The 16,964-nt window shown below is 41.2% G+C and overlaps 1 long non-coding RNA gene across 1 annotated transcript in view; it reads right to left on the bottom strand.

The window, feature by feature from the left end:
• Positions 1 to 4,455: 4,455 nt before the first annotated feature.
• The window catches only part of LOC138528362 (uncharacterized), a 127,831-nt gene continuing 115,322 nt past the window's right edge, over positions 4,456 to 16,964 (bottom strand). The window contains exon 2 of the long non-coding RNA XR_011284130.1: positions 4,456 to 4,954. This is a non-coding gene — a long non-coding RNA (uncharacterized lncRNA). The remainder of the gene's footprint in view (positions 4,955 to 16,964) is intronic.

The raw sequence follows: 16,964 nt of genomic DNA, 5'->3' as shown, positions 1-16,964 counted from the left end.
GCTGACACTTTTGAAATTAGGAACAGCAAGTTAGGCGAGGACTGCTTCTTAATTCATTGTTGGGCCATATTCCATATATCCCCCGTACTATACGATTACATTCCACCATAACCTTGGTTTTAGTGATGCCACCCTTATAGGCATATCCTTCAACACTACACTGCACAAATTGTGACTACTATTGATAAATCAAGGTGAACTTGAAGAAGAATAGGTGAGATTGTTGGTCCTTCCTTCATCTCTTTACCTTTAAACCTATGTGACACATTCTGGCTGTCCTTTTTTAAATGCATTGAACCCCATCTCATACCTATAGGATCAGTGGACCATTGCCACATTTGGACAGCTCCATCTATAATTTTAGATAGCACATTTGTGCTGGATGGACCAGAAGAATATATGAGGTACATCCATTTGCAGAAAGTATTATATTCATCAATTTAGTTTAACATGATTATGTTTACAGTAATATTACTGTATTGAAGATAAACATACTTACAGTATATCTTTCTGAACCCCTGTTGAAGAGATGACCTCTCGAAACACGTACCAAAAACAAGTTGATTAAAGTTCTTGTGTCTTGTTGAATATTTGTTAAATAAGCTTACAAATGTGAAATGTTTTAGGACACATGGAATAATTATCCTAATCCAGACAACAGAATATCTTTATTCCGATTGATACTAAATAGTATGGCTTCAGATAGTGTGCAGGGGACGCGCGCATACTAATTTTGGGAACCTTTTTCACGTTGCTTCCACCACTTCCCAGAAGGAAAAAGAACTCTCAAAGGCTAAGAAGGTCTTGGGTGGAAGAGGGGAGTCAAGAGGAGCTTAGTCTAACGTCAGTGGCCGAGCTTATAGAGTGTGCATGACCACGTCTTGACACTACTGCAATAGGACTACCATGCTATCCTAGCAAGACCTAGCAATGCTTGGAAGCAATTCCTTTGTGAATACAGCAAGTCTTCTTAAGCTAACCCCTGGTATTCAGGTCAGGATGGGGCCTCTAGATCTCGAGCTTTTGTAGTACCAACCTGCACTCATGCACTCCCGTTCTTTTCAAGGGGTACAGTAATGGAAAAGGTGCTACGCTACTTATGCTATGATGGACAGGCATGACCCCAGTTTCACTAGCATGCTTACTTGGAGGTCACCACACTGAGGGCTCATCTTTCAGCTAGTGGGTCACAGTGCTGTTTGCAGCAGCTGTGTAATACAAAATAGGAGCCCCCTGCAAAATATTAAGGGTCTCTGGCATTAACACTCCCAGAGGCAAACAACTGCCTTAGGGCTTTCTAAGGGACCCTAAATAGTGCCCCCAAACTCACTTGCACTGCAGCCCAACCAGTTATGTCACTACTTGTTGGGCTTAAAGTGAGAAGGGTGTGGACCAAATATGGAAGACTGTTCTAGTGCCAATTGAATTGGCTAGGTTAGGGCTGGAGAGATGCATGCACATTTCTAAGGGTACAGCAATTAAGAGACAGGCTTCTAAAAATAAATGTTGCTAATGGTACCCACTTTTCATACTATGCATGCACAATTAGAAAATACACCCACTCACCTACTCACTTTTTAAAAACAATCTAATAAGTGTATTCATGCCAGATTTAAGATTGAATGTAAGGCTTGCCAAGACAGATATTGGATTAACTTGTGAAGGTGGTGGCAATGTCCTGCAAATTGCTGCATATTTTGCAGATGTTGATGACCTGCTGTTATTAACTGTCGTTTGTGTTCGGCATGATTCTGGTTTTAGAAAACATACCATTTTTGCTTAACAGGAGAAGAAAGCAATGCACTGATATGATGTAGGTGTAACCCATTTCCTTTTGACAAGATGCTTGAGATGTTTAAGACAGCTGCAGGTACGGCTCATGCGTCGGCACGCAGGCCTCAGCAACTTCAGTGGCGCCCAGTGATTACCGCCCCAAGTAGTATGTTGGTACCAATGCTCTTGGGCTCGGAGCAGCCCGTTGCCAAAACAGCCATGTCATCAAAGCCGTTATCGACAACGTCTGGTGTGGGTACATCAGCGTCGATGCACAATCTTTCGTATGTCCCGCAGTCCCATTCTGCATTTTTCAACACAATGAGGATGGTGACCAACTTCCTTTTGGTCTCGAACCAGCAGGTGGATGCTCTGGGAGCAAGGATCTTTTCTCAGACCAGGCCGATTTACTCATCTTTACAGACGGGCTGCCCGATGCAAGTGGCTCGGACACTTCTCACGACTAAGAAATTCAACAAGGCCATCAGTATGGACATGTAAATGCCCAGTTCTGTACCACAGTAGACAGGGTGGCTGATGCCTGGGCTTGGGCGCCCCAGTCAAACCCCTGTCAGGCTATGCACACACTGACGTCCTTGACCAAGGGCCCCAGACAGAGAGGGCCTTGCCTTTCAACATTGCCATTGTTGACCCTGTTGTCGCCTTGTGGCAAAAGCCTTGTTCAAACCCTCGTGTGAATTCTGAATTCACAAAAAAACAGAGCTAGAAGATCCATCTTTCCTCTCCACCCATACGTCTCCAGAGGGCCTAGTTGTCCAAGCTGCCACTGCCAATACTAGGCCTGCCACATGCACATCCAATATCCCTACTGATAGGGAATGTTAGAAGTCTGAGGAATGTTAGAAGTCTGATGGCCTTGTGAAAAAAGTTTTTGCATCGGGCAGTATGGGCCAAAAGGCTGTAAATGCTTCCTGTGCATTTGCAAAATACACTTTTGGTCTTTGGAAGACAATCAAGGAAGCGTCAGAACATATTCCTGAAGGAGAAATGTGGGATGGGTTCTTGCGGATTGTGGATGACGGAAAAGTGGTGACCCGCCAGTCTCTGCAAACGTGCCTGGACGTTGCTGACTGCGTCGGAAGAGCAATGGGAACAGCTACCATTGTAAGGTGGCAGGCACACCTGTAAAATTCAGGTTTTTCACCAAATATCCAGGAAAAGCTATTGGATATTGCCTTTGATGGCGAGAACCTGTTCTGCCATGGAAACATTTAAGGATTCAAAGCCATCTGGCAATTCACTGGGCCTAGCTGTGCAACAGCTGGCTAAAGCTTCCTTCAGCTTTACGTCTAGAGGGCGGGAGGGGGGTATGTCCCCTTTGGAAGGAAGGCACTGCTCCTGCAACCCGGGCAGAGGTGCTTCCTGCGTTCCGGCAGGGGGGCCTCTAGGGGCCAGCAGACTGCGGCAACAGCGGCTGGGGTGGCTCAACTCTCAAAGCTGCTTTGCGTTCTACTCCCATGTTTCCCCAGTTGGAGGAAGGATTGGCGAGCACTGGCCCAAGTGGCTGATTACCTACGACATCTGGGCCTTGCAGTTTGCCCAATGGGGGTACCGACTGCCTTTTAAACTGAGATCCCCAGACAGACTCCTCCCCCCTCCACCCCAACAACTGGAACAAGAGCTCCAGGAAAAACCAAGAGCACTGCTTTTGAAGGGCGCCGTGGAAGAGGTACCTCCCGCGCAGAGGATCGGGTTGGTATTCCCAGTATTTCCTGGTACCTAAGAAAGGCAGAGGACTTTGTCCCATTTTGGACCTCAGGGCCTTGAACAAGTTCCTGAAGGAAGACAAGTTCAAAATGGTGAGGTTGAGAGAGATTCTCCACGCTCTTCAGTTTCAGGACTGATGGTGTCATTAGATCTCCAAGATGCTTAATTGCACGTGCCTATCCATCATAAGTACAGAACATTCTTGAGATTCCTCATAGGAGAGGCGCACTACCAGTTCAAATTGCTTCCCTTTGGGTTGACCCGCACCCAGGGTCTTTACAAAGTTAATGACAGCAGTCGCGGCTCATCTAAGGAAATCAGTATCAGAGCTGCCGGCACTTTCATAGCGGGGTTGGATGGGAGTGTGATGAAGAATCCAAAAAAAAAAAAAAAAAAAATTACCGGTAAGTAATTTCTCCATCTGCATGGCATTTGGCAAGGGGTGACCCAGTTCACGAGCAGATGCAAACAAGTCGAGGTTGAGTCACAGCTAAACTGTTGGCTATCTATTTTGAAGTTAATCAGGGTAGTAAGAGAGAATAATGCATAGCAAAGGCAGTTGACACCAATAGCAGAAGTATGCTTGCCGCCTAAATTCTTGTGACATGCTTTTTGAGACACTTTTATTATTACCCATGTTACCATGGGAATTTCCCCCTTACTGTGGCAAGCATATGGTGCCTCTCGCAGTTTGGTTACTCGTACAAATATAAAATTAGATAGTAATGGGGTGGTCGCATGTGGTTGCCGAGCAAAAATGTGGCGTGGGTTACAGTACTTTTTCATATTTCAGTGAGATTGAGACATGGAAGAAATAGGGTGTATAGAAATGGCTAAACAGATGAACTCATTTTACCTGATAAGCACAGTGTCCCATCTGCCTAAGAATTGAGAAGCAATAATGTATATTACATGTGGAATGGAGTAAACAACAAAAACCACACAAAACAGGCATATTAAAAATATATATTTATTATAAAGTAGTGTTCTTCTCATATTTTAATGCTACTGGAATACACATTTCTGTATTGCAAATGTAAAACACATTTGACATTGACTTACAATTTCAAACATATTACTTGATTGTCAAATAAATATTTGTGGGCCAAGAAAAAAATGTTTTCAAAGTGTAAAGTTACTAATCCTCTTATTTATTCTCCCATGATAGAGAAAATAGTTCAGAAAGGACCAATTATCACAAAGCATGTCTACTGTACACATTAGAGGAGGTCAGATACCCATAATCTGCCTTAGTTGATCTTCCTACTAATAGGCTGGCGACACAATTTTGTGAAAGATAGGAGTAGAAACTGATGTATTTCAAGCTGATGAACTTCGTGGATACAGGAAAATAATCCCAGAGAACAGATCAATTAATATAACGGACGCACTGTACAGTATAGTATAAATTAGAACCTTGACTGTACTATTGGAAAGGAGATGGCCCTCGCACCTGCACAAAGAAATAAAAAAGAAAAACTTCCATGATTACAAATCATAAAAACATTGCTGACTTGAAGTGACATGGTCAGAAGTACAGTGGTATGGTTTAACCATTTGGAAAATACCCAAGAAAAATATAAAACAATCCCATATATGCAAAACAATGCAGTACATTCAAGATACTGTATTTGAAACTACTGCAGTTAACAACTCAAGGCAGACTGCTAAGGCCATACGTACTGCCCATTATTCAGATTATAAGTAGACAATTTTTCATCAAAAACACTACTTTTTTTGGACACACATGCCACTTTATTTGCATTTTTGAGCATTACAAATCACCACTCATTACTAAATGTGTAATTTGCTTGCCCAGGTTAACTTCATAGTACTCTCACTAAAACACTGTGGGACCAATTATTTACTGGCTGGGATTTCCTCAAGTCAATATGCCTTCTTTTTGTGATGAAACAGATTGCATGATATTGCCTTGTATACTCAAAGCAGAACATCGGAGGCCACTGCAAGGACAATGATGCACGAGTTGGGTCCCAAAGAAACCAGGACATGGAAATGTATGGAGGGGTTTCTTGATGAGGAAAACTCATCAAGAAACAAACATTTACAAGAACGTAGTATACGTTAAAAAGTGACAGAACCAGAGAAAAAATGTGCAAACATCGATTGAAGAAGAAAAAACCTTTAAGGTGGGGATACTAATGAAGGCACCCATAAAGACCCTTCCTTCCAGTCGCAGGAATTAGTAATGTATACATACAAACACTAATGTTTGTAAAGGCTCATCTAGAATCTATACGCTCAGTGGATATGGTGCAGTGGGTGCATCATGTGCAAGGGAAATAGGTGTTTTTCTTGCCAAGAAATTGCAGAAGACATAAGACCACAGCTTATAGTGATAAAAGGTAGGATGGAGTTAAAAGACGTTGGAAGGTGCTTGGTCAAATGGATGGATGCACCGTGGGCATGTGCAAGAAGGAAAACGGGGGCACTTATAGGGCACTGTAAGGGAAATTGGGTGCTGCTGGGTGTAGAAAATGGGGTGGTGAGTTTTAGGAAGATTTTTGTACATCACTCTGGTGAGGTGCTCTGTATTTTTTATTTTTTTTATTTTGGTTGGCTAATTAGATTAACCTTTCAAAACAACATTATTCTTACAAAACATATACACAAATACACAAAAAGGAGATTTTTTTTAGCAATAAAGTAAAATTAAACTTAAGCAACTTGACTTGAATATATTAAATAAAAACAGATAAAAACATCATACTATATCAACTTATGATTAGTATAACTACTCATCCAAATCAAAATCAAAGGCAACACCTCGAATCCAAATATGAACACACTGTATACTGGTAAATATCAAAGCGTTACGAGTAGTAAGAAGGCCATAATTTGCATTCCTTCTCCCGTTCACCAGACATCAAGTTACTCCCTAATTTATAGTGAGCACAGTATCTTATTTAAGAATTGAATAGTAGCTATTCTTACTGTGATCTTTGATGTCGCAAATAGCTCATGCCATAGTTCATCATTGGAGCGTCTTATACAATGGTGCCTTGTTAATTTTCTAATGTCTTTTCTCTGCGTTTTTAGAGCAACACATTCTATTAGTAAATGTTTCAGATTTTCTTTAGCTGTTCCATCATTGCAGAAACGACATAATGAAGAATCTGGCTTAATAATTCCCCTCCTTAACAGGACTTGTTTTGTTGGCCATAAATTTAGGCGAAACCTCAATATTTGATTTCTAAGAGTGTGTGAGGGACATTTTAATAGATAATCAGCCGTATGTCGAAATTTTTTATGCCCAAACAGAGCTCTGTCAAAGTCCTTTAATTTGAGACAGTTCTGTTCAGTTAAATTCCAATCCAATTGATATAATTTAGTTTTGGCTTTAGTAGGATTGGATAGTAAAAGATCTAAAGAGATGTTCGCTTCCGCCAAATCTAACAACACAGCCTCTCTCCAATTTGATGGGAATAAATGGTCAGATCGTAGTAAATAGTCTGCCAGAATCTTAAGTACACTATTACTAGATAGACCAAGAACGCATTTCCGAAATAAACAGCATCTCTTCCAAGATGCTTGTATGTTCACTGAAAGAATTCCCAATTCAAAACGAAGCAGTGCCATTGGGCTAGAGTTCGGAAGATTCAAAGTTTTCTTCCAAAACCTTGCCTCTAATTTGTTCCAATAACAGGCCCTCAGGGGTGACCATGCCTCGGACCCATAAGTAACAATAGGAATTACCTTTTGCTGATAAAAGATAAGAATGTGCTTGCACGAGAACTTGCCATACTTATGTTGTAAAATCCTCGCCTGTGATATCAAGGTTGACAGTTTACCCTTTATACTGTCTCTTTGAGGCTTGTTTGTAGGACAGTTACTGAATATAACACCTAAGTATTTATACTCATTAACTACATTCAACTTTTGCTTATTCAAAAACCAACAATACTGTTTCCTTACTCTTGACTTATATCTCCCCAATTCCATTACTTGTGTTTTCTCCAGATTTAGTGTTAAATTATTATTTATCACATACTGACTCAGTTTATCAAGCATATTCTGCAGGCCACTCGGCGTCTGCGAGATAAGAACTAAATCATCTGCATACAGAAGCCAAGCAATTCTCTGGTTCCCAAGTTTAGGAGCATCATTCAATACATTACAAAATTCACTACCCAGGTCAAGTATAAACAAATTGAACAGTGTGGAGGCAAGAATGCAGCCTTGTTTCAGGCCGAGCTTGGTGAGAATCTCTTCAGATAACAGCCCTTCCAAATTCATTTTAACCTTCATTGAGGTGTTAGTGTGAAGTAAATATATTAAGCTTACAAGCGAGGATGGACAACTAAATTTCAACAATTTTTCAATTAGCAGGTTCCGTTCTACAGAGTCAAAGGCTACTCGGAAATCAACATACCCCAGATAAATTGGTTTATTTCTTATAGCACACAACTCTTTAATTGCATTAAGAGTCGTTATGTTAATGCTAGTTCCAAGGCCTGCAACAAATCCCGTTTGAAATGGATCTCGCCGATTTTCTTCCGACGCCCAAATGTTAAGATCCCTCAAGATAATTCTACTGAAGATTTTACCAGGTGCGTCAAGAAGTGAAATCGGACGATAACTTGCAGGAACCGCTCGATCACCCTTTTTGTAAATAGGCACCGTTATGGCCTTGCACCATGATGAGGGAACTGCTTGTTTAATTTGCACAGCTTGGAAGACTTCGTAAAGAATGGATGCCCATAATTCCGGATTTTTTTTTAAAACAAAATTTGACAAGCCATCTGGCCCAGGAGCTCTAAATGCGCTAGCTTTATTTATGTAAAATAACACATCTTCTTGATCAAAATTAATCTGAAAAGATTGGTTAATAGATTCCAAATTTAGTTGTGAAAAATTATTGTTTGGAAGATCATAAATGCCAGAAAAATAAGTAACCCACCTTTTTTCCGACACACCATTAAGTTGAGCTGTTAATTGGGAGCCAACTGCTCCATTATTTATTAACTTCCAAATTTCCGATGTATTTTTAGATTTAGCCACCTGTAACCACTTTTCACCATCATGCTGAAACATAGTTGCCTTATGGCATCGGACCCAATTCTTATAATTAGTCTTCAATTTGCGTAAGGCAAGCTCTCGATGATGTACCGGTAAATAGGCTATTTGTCTTTTCTGTTTTCGATACTGCGTCTTTCTCTCTCTGATGCCTTAATCAAATATATGGGTGTGACACTTGATGCTTTTTTTAGCACCTGAAGTTAAAAGGGAAGCAAAAAGATGCATCTTTTCATGATAATCCGCTGAGTCCATACCTCTCAGCAGTCGTCGGTGGTCATCTGATACACTGCACGCAAAGGCGTGCAGTGCGTCACCTGACCATTGTAATCTGTTCCGTTGTGAATTTATAACTAGATTACTCAGTTGATGCTGACAGGATCGTGGTTCATCCTTAGCCTGAATTAAAAACTCAGCTCTCAGCATCCAGTGATCACTTGCTGTGGTTGGAATAACCTTAAACTCGGAAATTTTCTCAAACAATCTTCTATCAACATACATATAATCAATTATAGCATTTTGGGCTCCACAGGTCCAAGTATGAGATGGAGGATTGTCAGTCTGCACTGCTCCATTTAGCATAATTAGATCCCACGTATTAATAAATGCCTTCCAATATGAGACTCGATCCATATTTCTTTTCTTCGTTGATTCTAGGAGGTGTATATTTAAATCCCCAGCTAATATTACATGTGCAATATCTGTGATGGTTAGAGTGTCTTCCATTAGTGCATTCAGTTCATTAAAAAAGGTAGAGGTAAGAATTGCAATTGGGTTCCAATAAATATTTATAACTAAGAATTTCAATTTTTGGAACATTATTATTGAGCCTTGCAAATAAGAATTTGGATTAGGCCCGTCTGAAATAATACTTGTCGTGGACACCTTGGAAATAATTGCCAAACCAGACATTGGTCTACCTTTTTGTCCCTTAATGGCTGGTACTAAGTGGACATAGTGGTTGTCCCACAATGGTGGGACCGTTAGCCAAGTTTCCTGCATAAGAACTGGATCACATTCTTTTAGATAGCAATTATCGTTGTTTAGCAGATGTTTGTGTCCCCTTGTGTTCCAGCTCATAACTACCAATTTCTGAGCTCGAGCATCGAGATCATCTGTTCTTAGTTACATTTTCCCACAATTGCATCCTTTAACTGAAATGCAGTCACCATCAGTTCCCTGACTAGCAAATTTGGAAACAACCTCAGCCATTAGGGTTTCTTTTGTGGTTGGTATTAAATTAAATCCCAAATCAAAAAGGTCAGATTTAGCAGACCAAATGATGTTAAAAATGATGCGAGATTTTATCCACAGACAGGATACTGTTGGATCGTTCTCATCGGGGAACTCTACTTGTATCACATCACTAGAGGAGATATCCTCCAAAGCAGGAATATCTGAGAATATTTGCATGATGCTCTCTCTGTTCATGGTGTATTTTGGGAAGGAAACCCCCCGACAACTAAGAAACAAGGAGAACAACTGGGAGGGTTTTTTACTCTCAGCTGTTACTCTTGAATCTGGACCTCTCTGGTTATTGGATGTTTCTATATGCATGCTGCATTTTGTCTCCTCTACCGGGGATTTAAATGAAACACTCCTGAGAGAGCCTCTTTCATCAGAAGCTTTTACCACATCAGATTGATTACTAATCACTGCTTTCAAGGATGATTTAAGATTTTTTTGTTCTGAAGTTAAAGCAACTAGACAGTCTTTGATTGTGCTTAAGATATTATTTTGCAGATTGTCTTGAGCATCTGATGTTAAATCTGTTACTGTTGAATCATTCCTGGAAGACTTTACTTCTTGATTAGAAGAGGTCCTCCCAGCATTTGTGTTCTTATCATACTCTTGTTCAGGTTTTTTTATGATTGGAGTAGAAATCCGAGTTAAAGGCTGAGTCAGAGACGGCTTCGGTTGAAATTGACTCATATATTCATCTACTGCTTTCCCAAGATCCTGAGTGTTGACTATTGCATTAGATACTTGGTCATCCTTTACTTGCTTCTTCTTTGCGGTAGATAAAACTTGAGTCTGTGTTGTCACATTCCTAGATCCACTTTCTAGCTTCTCCGCAATTTGCACCAACTCATCTAGAGGTGCATGAGAAGGAATCACATGATGTGGGATCATACCTTTGTTCATCATTCTTTGTCTTTCTTGTGATAAGTTCTGATATTTTTTTGTGATCGCATTCGAAGCTAACATTGAGCACTTATCTGGTTTAGACAACGATTTAAAGAATTGTTTTGTTTGCCCACTTGGAGCCGTTATTCTGGACTTTTGATTTTTTGATTTCTTTGCATTTGCCTTCGATTGGTTAGTCAACCCTTTGGAATTTTTAGTAAATATTGTGTACGCCTCTTTTAGCGGCTTCGCGTTGTTTGTTTCTGATTCGTCATCATTGGGGACTCCTACCTCCTCTTCACTTGACACTAACTGGTCGGATGGGAGAGCCATTACTGTTATCTTCATAGGATTTTCCTCCCTCTCTCCCTCAACAGTGGGTTTAACTGATGCTGTTATTGGACCCGTCTGCAATTCCAAAGGTGCATTCTCAGTCTTCGATGCTATTGTTTCTCTTATAATACCCTCGACAAAAGGCACAGCAGTCGTATAGCTTTGTATATTTTTTCCAGCTAAAAGTAAACTCGGTTTACTATCTAACTGGACATCTATATTTTTACATATTGACAACAACAGTCCCAGTTGTTTGGAAAAGAGAACTGCCTGTTCGGCATCAGATTCATGTTTTTGGGCCAAGGACAAACTAGATTCCTTCTGTAATCTCATAATGTTTTCAATGTTATCTTGAATGAAATTAACCTTTGAGTCTAATGCTTCAAATAATTTGGCAAGGGACATCATGGCCATATTCATAGTTTCTAAAGTGATAGGAGTTACTTTTTTTGTCGCGAGGTCCAGATTAACAACTGAGCTGTTTCTGTTTGGTCTCCTGGGGGTCGGCGGAATAAATGAAATGGAGCTTTCAGATTCCGATATATTTCCAGTTTTAAATAATGCTGGAGACTTAGACAGATCAGAGTCGTCCTCCTTGGCCACAAAACAAGAATCCGATGACTCCAGCTCTATAATTGCATCATCTTCAGCTTCATCGTCATCAACAACATAATTTTACTTAGTCAGGGGCTTTGAATTGACAACCCCAGACCGAGCATTCTGCAACATCATTGAATCAGTCAGAGATATATTACATGGCTGCTCCATCAACTTATTACCACCATTGGTGACCTCTGCCAACTGTGGGCTCAAAATGGGTTGCTGAACAGGGACAACCTCCTGATCGTTACAAAGTGGCAGCGCCTCTACATTTGATACACTTAGGTCATTAACTTCAGTCATTCGTTCCATAGGGCGTGATGAGTGTCTGACAGCAAATCCAAAGTCTCTCAAATCACCCACGACGAAATCAGGTCGAGATCTTTTCTTCTTTACTCGTCTATCCCAAGGCGCACTTTTTACGGAAGGACGCACCATTTTTGGAGTGACCGTTGGACTATCCTTTGAAGTCGACTCCAATAAGGCACGCACTCGTTCTGTGCATGGCATGCCAGTTCGAAGAGTAAACATGTTGATCAGCTTTTTTATTTCACTGTGGTGCCTCTTCCTGAGCACCACCAAGTTTACAAAAATATTAAACTTAAATCTCCCGCGCTAACCGCGTTGCCGCGGCAAAGCGGGACTTAACGGGGCTTTACACGGGTGCGCGCGCGCCCCTGAGCTTATATAGCTCCGCCCAGCCCTTAATGCAGTGAAGCCTAAACAAGAGAGAAATATATTAAAATCTATTTCATAGATAGTATAGCTCTTATTTCTACAGACGTTAATAGTTCTTTCTTTTCTCTCTTCACCTGCTGGGGCTTGTAGTTGATGCAGGTAAGTTTCACAAATCCACAAATCCACAGGAAAGCGCTGAAGCAGGGTCCGCGGCAAAGCGGGACTTTACACGGGTGCGCGCGCCCCTGAGCTTATATAGCTCGGCCCAGCCCTTAATGCAGTGAAGCCTGCTGGGGCTTGTAGTTGATGCAGGTAAGTTTCACAAATCCACAGGAAAGCGCTGAAGCAGGGTCCGCGGCAAAGCGGGACTTAACAGGGCTTTACCCGGGTGCGCTGTATTCATCCAACCTAAAGTTGGAACAGTGCAAGTCCCAAAAGCCTGCACTTTTAGCCAGCTCCATTGGATGTGAAATCTTGTCTGCCAAGTACTGACGCAAATCTGGAGGACAAGCCTCCACGATGTGCTCCAGCATGATCAGACTAATCATGCAAGTCCACCTTGTAGCCCTTCACCAAACCCATCAGGTTTCTATGGGACTCATTCACCCACAACACCCATTGGACATCATCCTTTTTGATAGACTGCCTAAAAATCCTCAGATACTCAGTAGGCGTCTTGCCAAATCTCCTTATGAGGGCTGCCTTCATACTCTCATAATCCAGTCTCTCTTCGTCACTTACCAATCTAGGGTATCACTCCATTCCCCATAAATCTTAGTGAACTTAGGACAAGAGGGAGGAGGGGCGACCCAGAACAACCATCAGAATCAGAACAAGAACCTCTAGAATTACTCACCTGTAACTCTAGCTTCCTTGTCTCGACCTGCTGAGGCAACTCCTTGCCCCTAAGAGACTCCTGGTGAGCTCTCTGTAGCTCCGTAGTCCTGCTCCCTTTCCGTATCATCTGTCTTTTCTCTCGATCCAGTATCTGATCTTCCAAGTTAATCCCTCTAGCTCAGACTCTTACAGGATCCCCCCTGGGTTGCCAGCAGGGCCTCAGCAGAAGCAGGTCCAGAGGGAGACACATTGCTAGAAGTACCAGCGGTGGAAATCAAGAATGGCTTGTACAAGCTCTGTTTTTGTACCTGATGAAATGAGACCCCCTGTTGAACAAAATGCAGTCCATTCCTGAACAGACATTTTGTTCAGGGTCTAATTTGTAAAGCTATCCATCTTTACTTAGCTACAAGAACCAGATTACCCCTCAGAAACAACCTTACACTTGGGACAGTAAAAGCAACGTTCTATTGAAAAAAGGGTAAACTTAAAAAGGAATATAAGCAGTAGAGTTTTTATCTTTTGATAACCTTACTGAACGCTAAACCCCCAGAAAGCAGCTAAAAAAAATTAAAGAAAAAGGTGAGGGACTCTAAGGAAAACCAACTTGCAAAGGGTACAAATTAGTTGGTCTAGAAACCGCAACCCACAGAAGCCCAATGTAAGGGGCCCTACAAACTAACAACCTACACAGTAAAAAGAATAGCTTTGGCATGAAACACGGCAGCCTTGAAGTGGACCAGTCAGTTGCAGAGCACAGCATAAACATTTTTGGAGGGAATTATACTATCCCTAAAACCTACAAAAATAAGTTAAGTAAAACTACATCACATAAATCAGTCCCACTTAAGGAAACCCTGAATGTCTGGTGCAGAACGATACAAATCTGAAAAAGAAGATACGGTAAAATACATTAGGATTCATGATATAGATACCGACTTTGTAATGTTCTCTGATTACTATGCACAAGGAGAAGTTGAACCCTAAAACAGTATGGAAAGCCACACATAAAAGGTAATTACATAGCAAAAACAACCCACCCACTGGTAAGTATGACTGTTTTTGTTTGCAGTGTCTCCCAGGGATGCGAGGTAAATTATCCACCAGAACCCATTTACACTTGAATAAAATTACCAGTTTTTTGTATTTCAGGAACCCTCCACACTGGTATACAGTATAAATATACACTTACTTATAAGGTCAAACACAAAATATTTATGATGGGGAAAAATAAGTACAAGTTGCACAGAACAAATAGAGCACAGTGTACATAAAAAACAGTAACTGGCCAGTAAAGGCTTAACGCAATTCTTAACCTAAACTGTAGGCACCATACCTGGTGGTAGGCACTACACACATAAGCTTTCAGATGTAGTTTAATAAAAAGACACCTAGACAACATTAGACACAGTAATGATGATCATGTTCAGGTTCCAAAAGTACCAGTACAGGATTCCTATTACCTTCTACATGCAGTATTATACTGAATGAATACATAAGCATATAACACAGTTGAACACAGGGGAACACTATGTTCATCATTTAGTTGAGGGGCATCTGCTACAATAACCTCTGAAGGTATGCCTAATGGGGATGCATTGATAATGAAGCATATAATCGCGTATTACCAGGTGTTTTGTCTGAATTTGTGGCAGAGGGCCTGTGTGACATTAATTCAAGATGGGCGCTGTTACTGATACTAATTTAGTTATTGAGCTGTAACTGGTTCTATGAAACATTTAGTAGGTTTTTTTGTCAAACATGATCAAAGGAATAGAAAAGTTAATATGTAGCCCGGTAAATTATTGCTACTTCATAGCAAACCTTCAACAGTATACTCAATAAATTAGAAAGTTTGAAATAATTTGCAACTTGCTCATTCAAATATACTATTTATTAAAACTACAATAGCTATTTACATCGGAAGAGAGAAATGAAGGTTTTACAAGTCATCTTCTGAGTCCCAGAGTTCATTTTCATTATCAACAAAATCATTATCGCAGAGCTCCTCATTGCCACCAAACCTACACAGTTCTGTGCACCTTTGTGACTGAGCTCGGTATTTGCAAAGCATAGCACACCGTCCTTTGATGCATGCACCCTGTACCAGCTGTATGATTGATTGTGGTGAACATGGAAGCGTACACATAGGAGAATATTGATTATCTGCCTTCTCCCACCCAAATTGTGATGGCGGTGGGAGATTCAGATGTTGTTGATTAGCGCGCTGCCACTCCATCTGGTAATGAGTCCTTAAGATGTGTTGTATTAGAGAGGATCTTGTTGCCGGCAGATTTTCCCTTTGCATCTCTTTTATTGTGAACAGCCACCAATGCAAGTGGCCAATGTCCGAAATCTTTGCGAATGACGAGTTGACTTGACAAATTAATCGCTCTATCAATTGTTCATCTTCCTTCTTAAATTCTCCTAGACATCCAAGTCTTCCCAAAGCTTCAAGGATTTCTTTTTCTGAAGCCTTGAAAACTCTCCAGAAGAACAAGTTACTTCTTACCTGGTAACGTTCTTTCGATTGGATGTTCCTCCAACGTATTTCTCATCTTAAATGTATTCCATCCAGCTTTGCTGCTCTTCGGACATTTTTTCGGCAGAGGGCGCCGTGCATCGATGTCGTCGAGTCGATGGTCGCTCGAAGGCCTCCGTCGAGGGTGACGTCATCGGGTGTATAAGTAGCACACGCGGCGCCCATTGGCCTCAGTTCTGTTTTTCCCCCTCTTTTGTATCTGTGATCTTGTACTGTTTTTGTAGATTGTGCCGGCAGACGGGTATCAGCCTTGCGAGATTTGAGATGGCAATAACCCGGAAAAAATCTACAGAGGGGTAGGTTGGGAGGGCGATGAGGAATACGTTGGAGGAACATCCAATCGAAAGAACGTTACCAGGTAAGAAGTAACTTGTTCTTCGAGTGGATTGTGTCCTCCAACGTATTCCTCATCTTAGATAGGCTCCCAAAGCAGTATTTTGCATAGTTCCTCTGGAGGAGGGGTCAGATTTTTTTTTTAAACTGCCCTTTGATGGCAGAGTAAAGCACTGCTTTTCCAAAATTTAGCTCCCTAGACTGGGAAGCATCCAGGTTATAGAATTTTGAGAAGGTGTGAAGCGAAGAACAAGTTGCTGCTTCGCAAATGGACCTTATAAAGACACCTCTTTGAAGGGCTGTGGAAGAGGCGATGCCTCTGGTGGAATGAGCTCTTAACCCTTCAGGTGGGTCTTTTTGTGCTAGTCTGTAGCATTCTGAAATGCAAAGCACGATCCTGCGTGAAATTGTTTGTTTTGTTACTGATTGACCCAGATTTCTTCCAGTGTAGCCTATAAACAACTGGTTGTCCACTCTAAGTCTAGAAAGCCTAGAGATGTAAAAGCTTAAAGCTCTTTTTGGGTCCAGGCTGTGTAGTCTTTCTTCCTCCTTAGAAGGATGAGGTGGAGGATAGAATAGGGTAAAACAATTTTCTGATTTAAATGAAAATCAGATATTACCTTCGGTAAAAAGGATGGTTTAACCCTCAACACAACCCTGTCCTTATGGAACACAGTATAGGGTGGCCCAGAAGATAGTGCCTGCAATTCGCTCACTCTTCTTGCTGATGTTAGAGCAACTAAAAATGCTGTTTTCCATGTTAATAATCTTAATGGACACGTGTGCATAGGCTCAAATGGGGCACACATTAAGAATTTTAATACCAAATGTATATCCCAAATCGGTACTTGAAATGGGTGAGGAGGAAACACATTAGTGAGACCTTTTATGAATTGTGTTATCAAAGGAATTTGAAGTAGGAGCATTCTTCCGATGAGCGCTTGAAGATGGAAAGCGCTGCAAGGTAACCTTTGTA

This window comes from Ambystoma mexicanum, chromosome 7q (genome assembly GCF_040938575.1).
Source record: "Ambystoma mexicanum isolate Mex_15411 chromosome 7q, UKY_AmexF1_1, whole genome shotgun sequence".
NCBI classification, from domain to species: domain Eukaryota; kingdom Metazoa; phylum Chordata; class Amphibia; order Caudata; family Ambystomatidae; genus Ambystoma; species Ambystoma mexicanum.
This window is presented reverse-complemented; position numbering and strand designations above follow the sequence as displayed.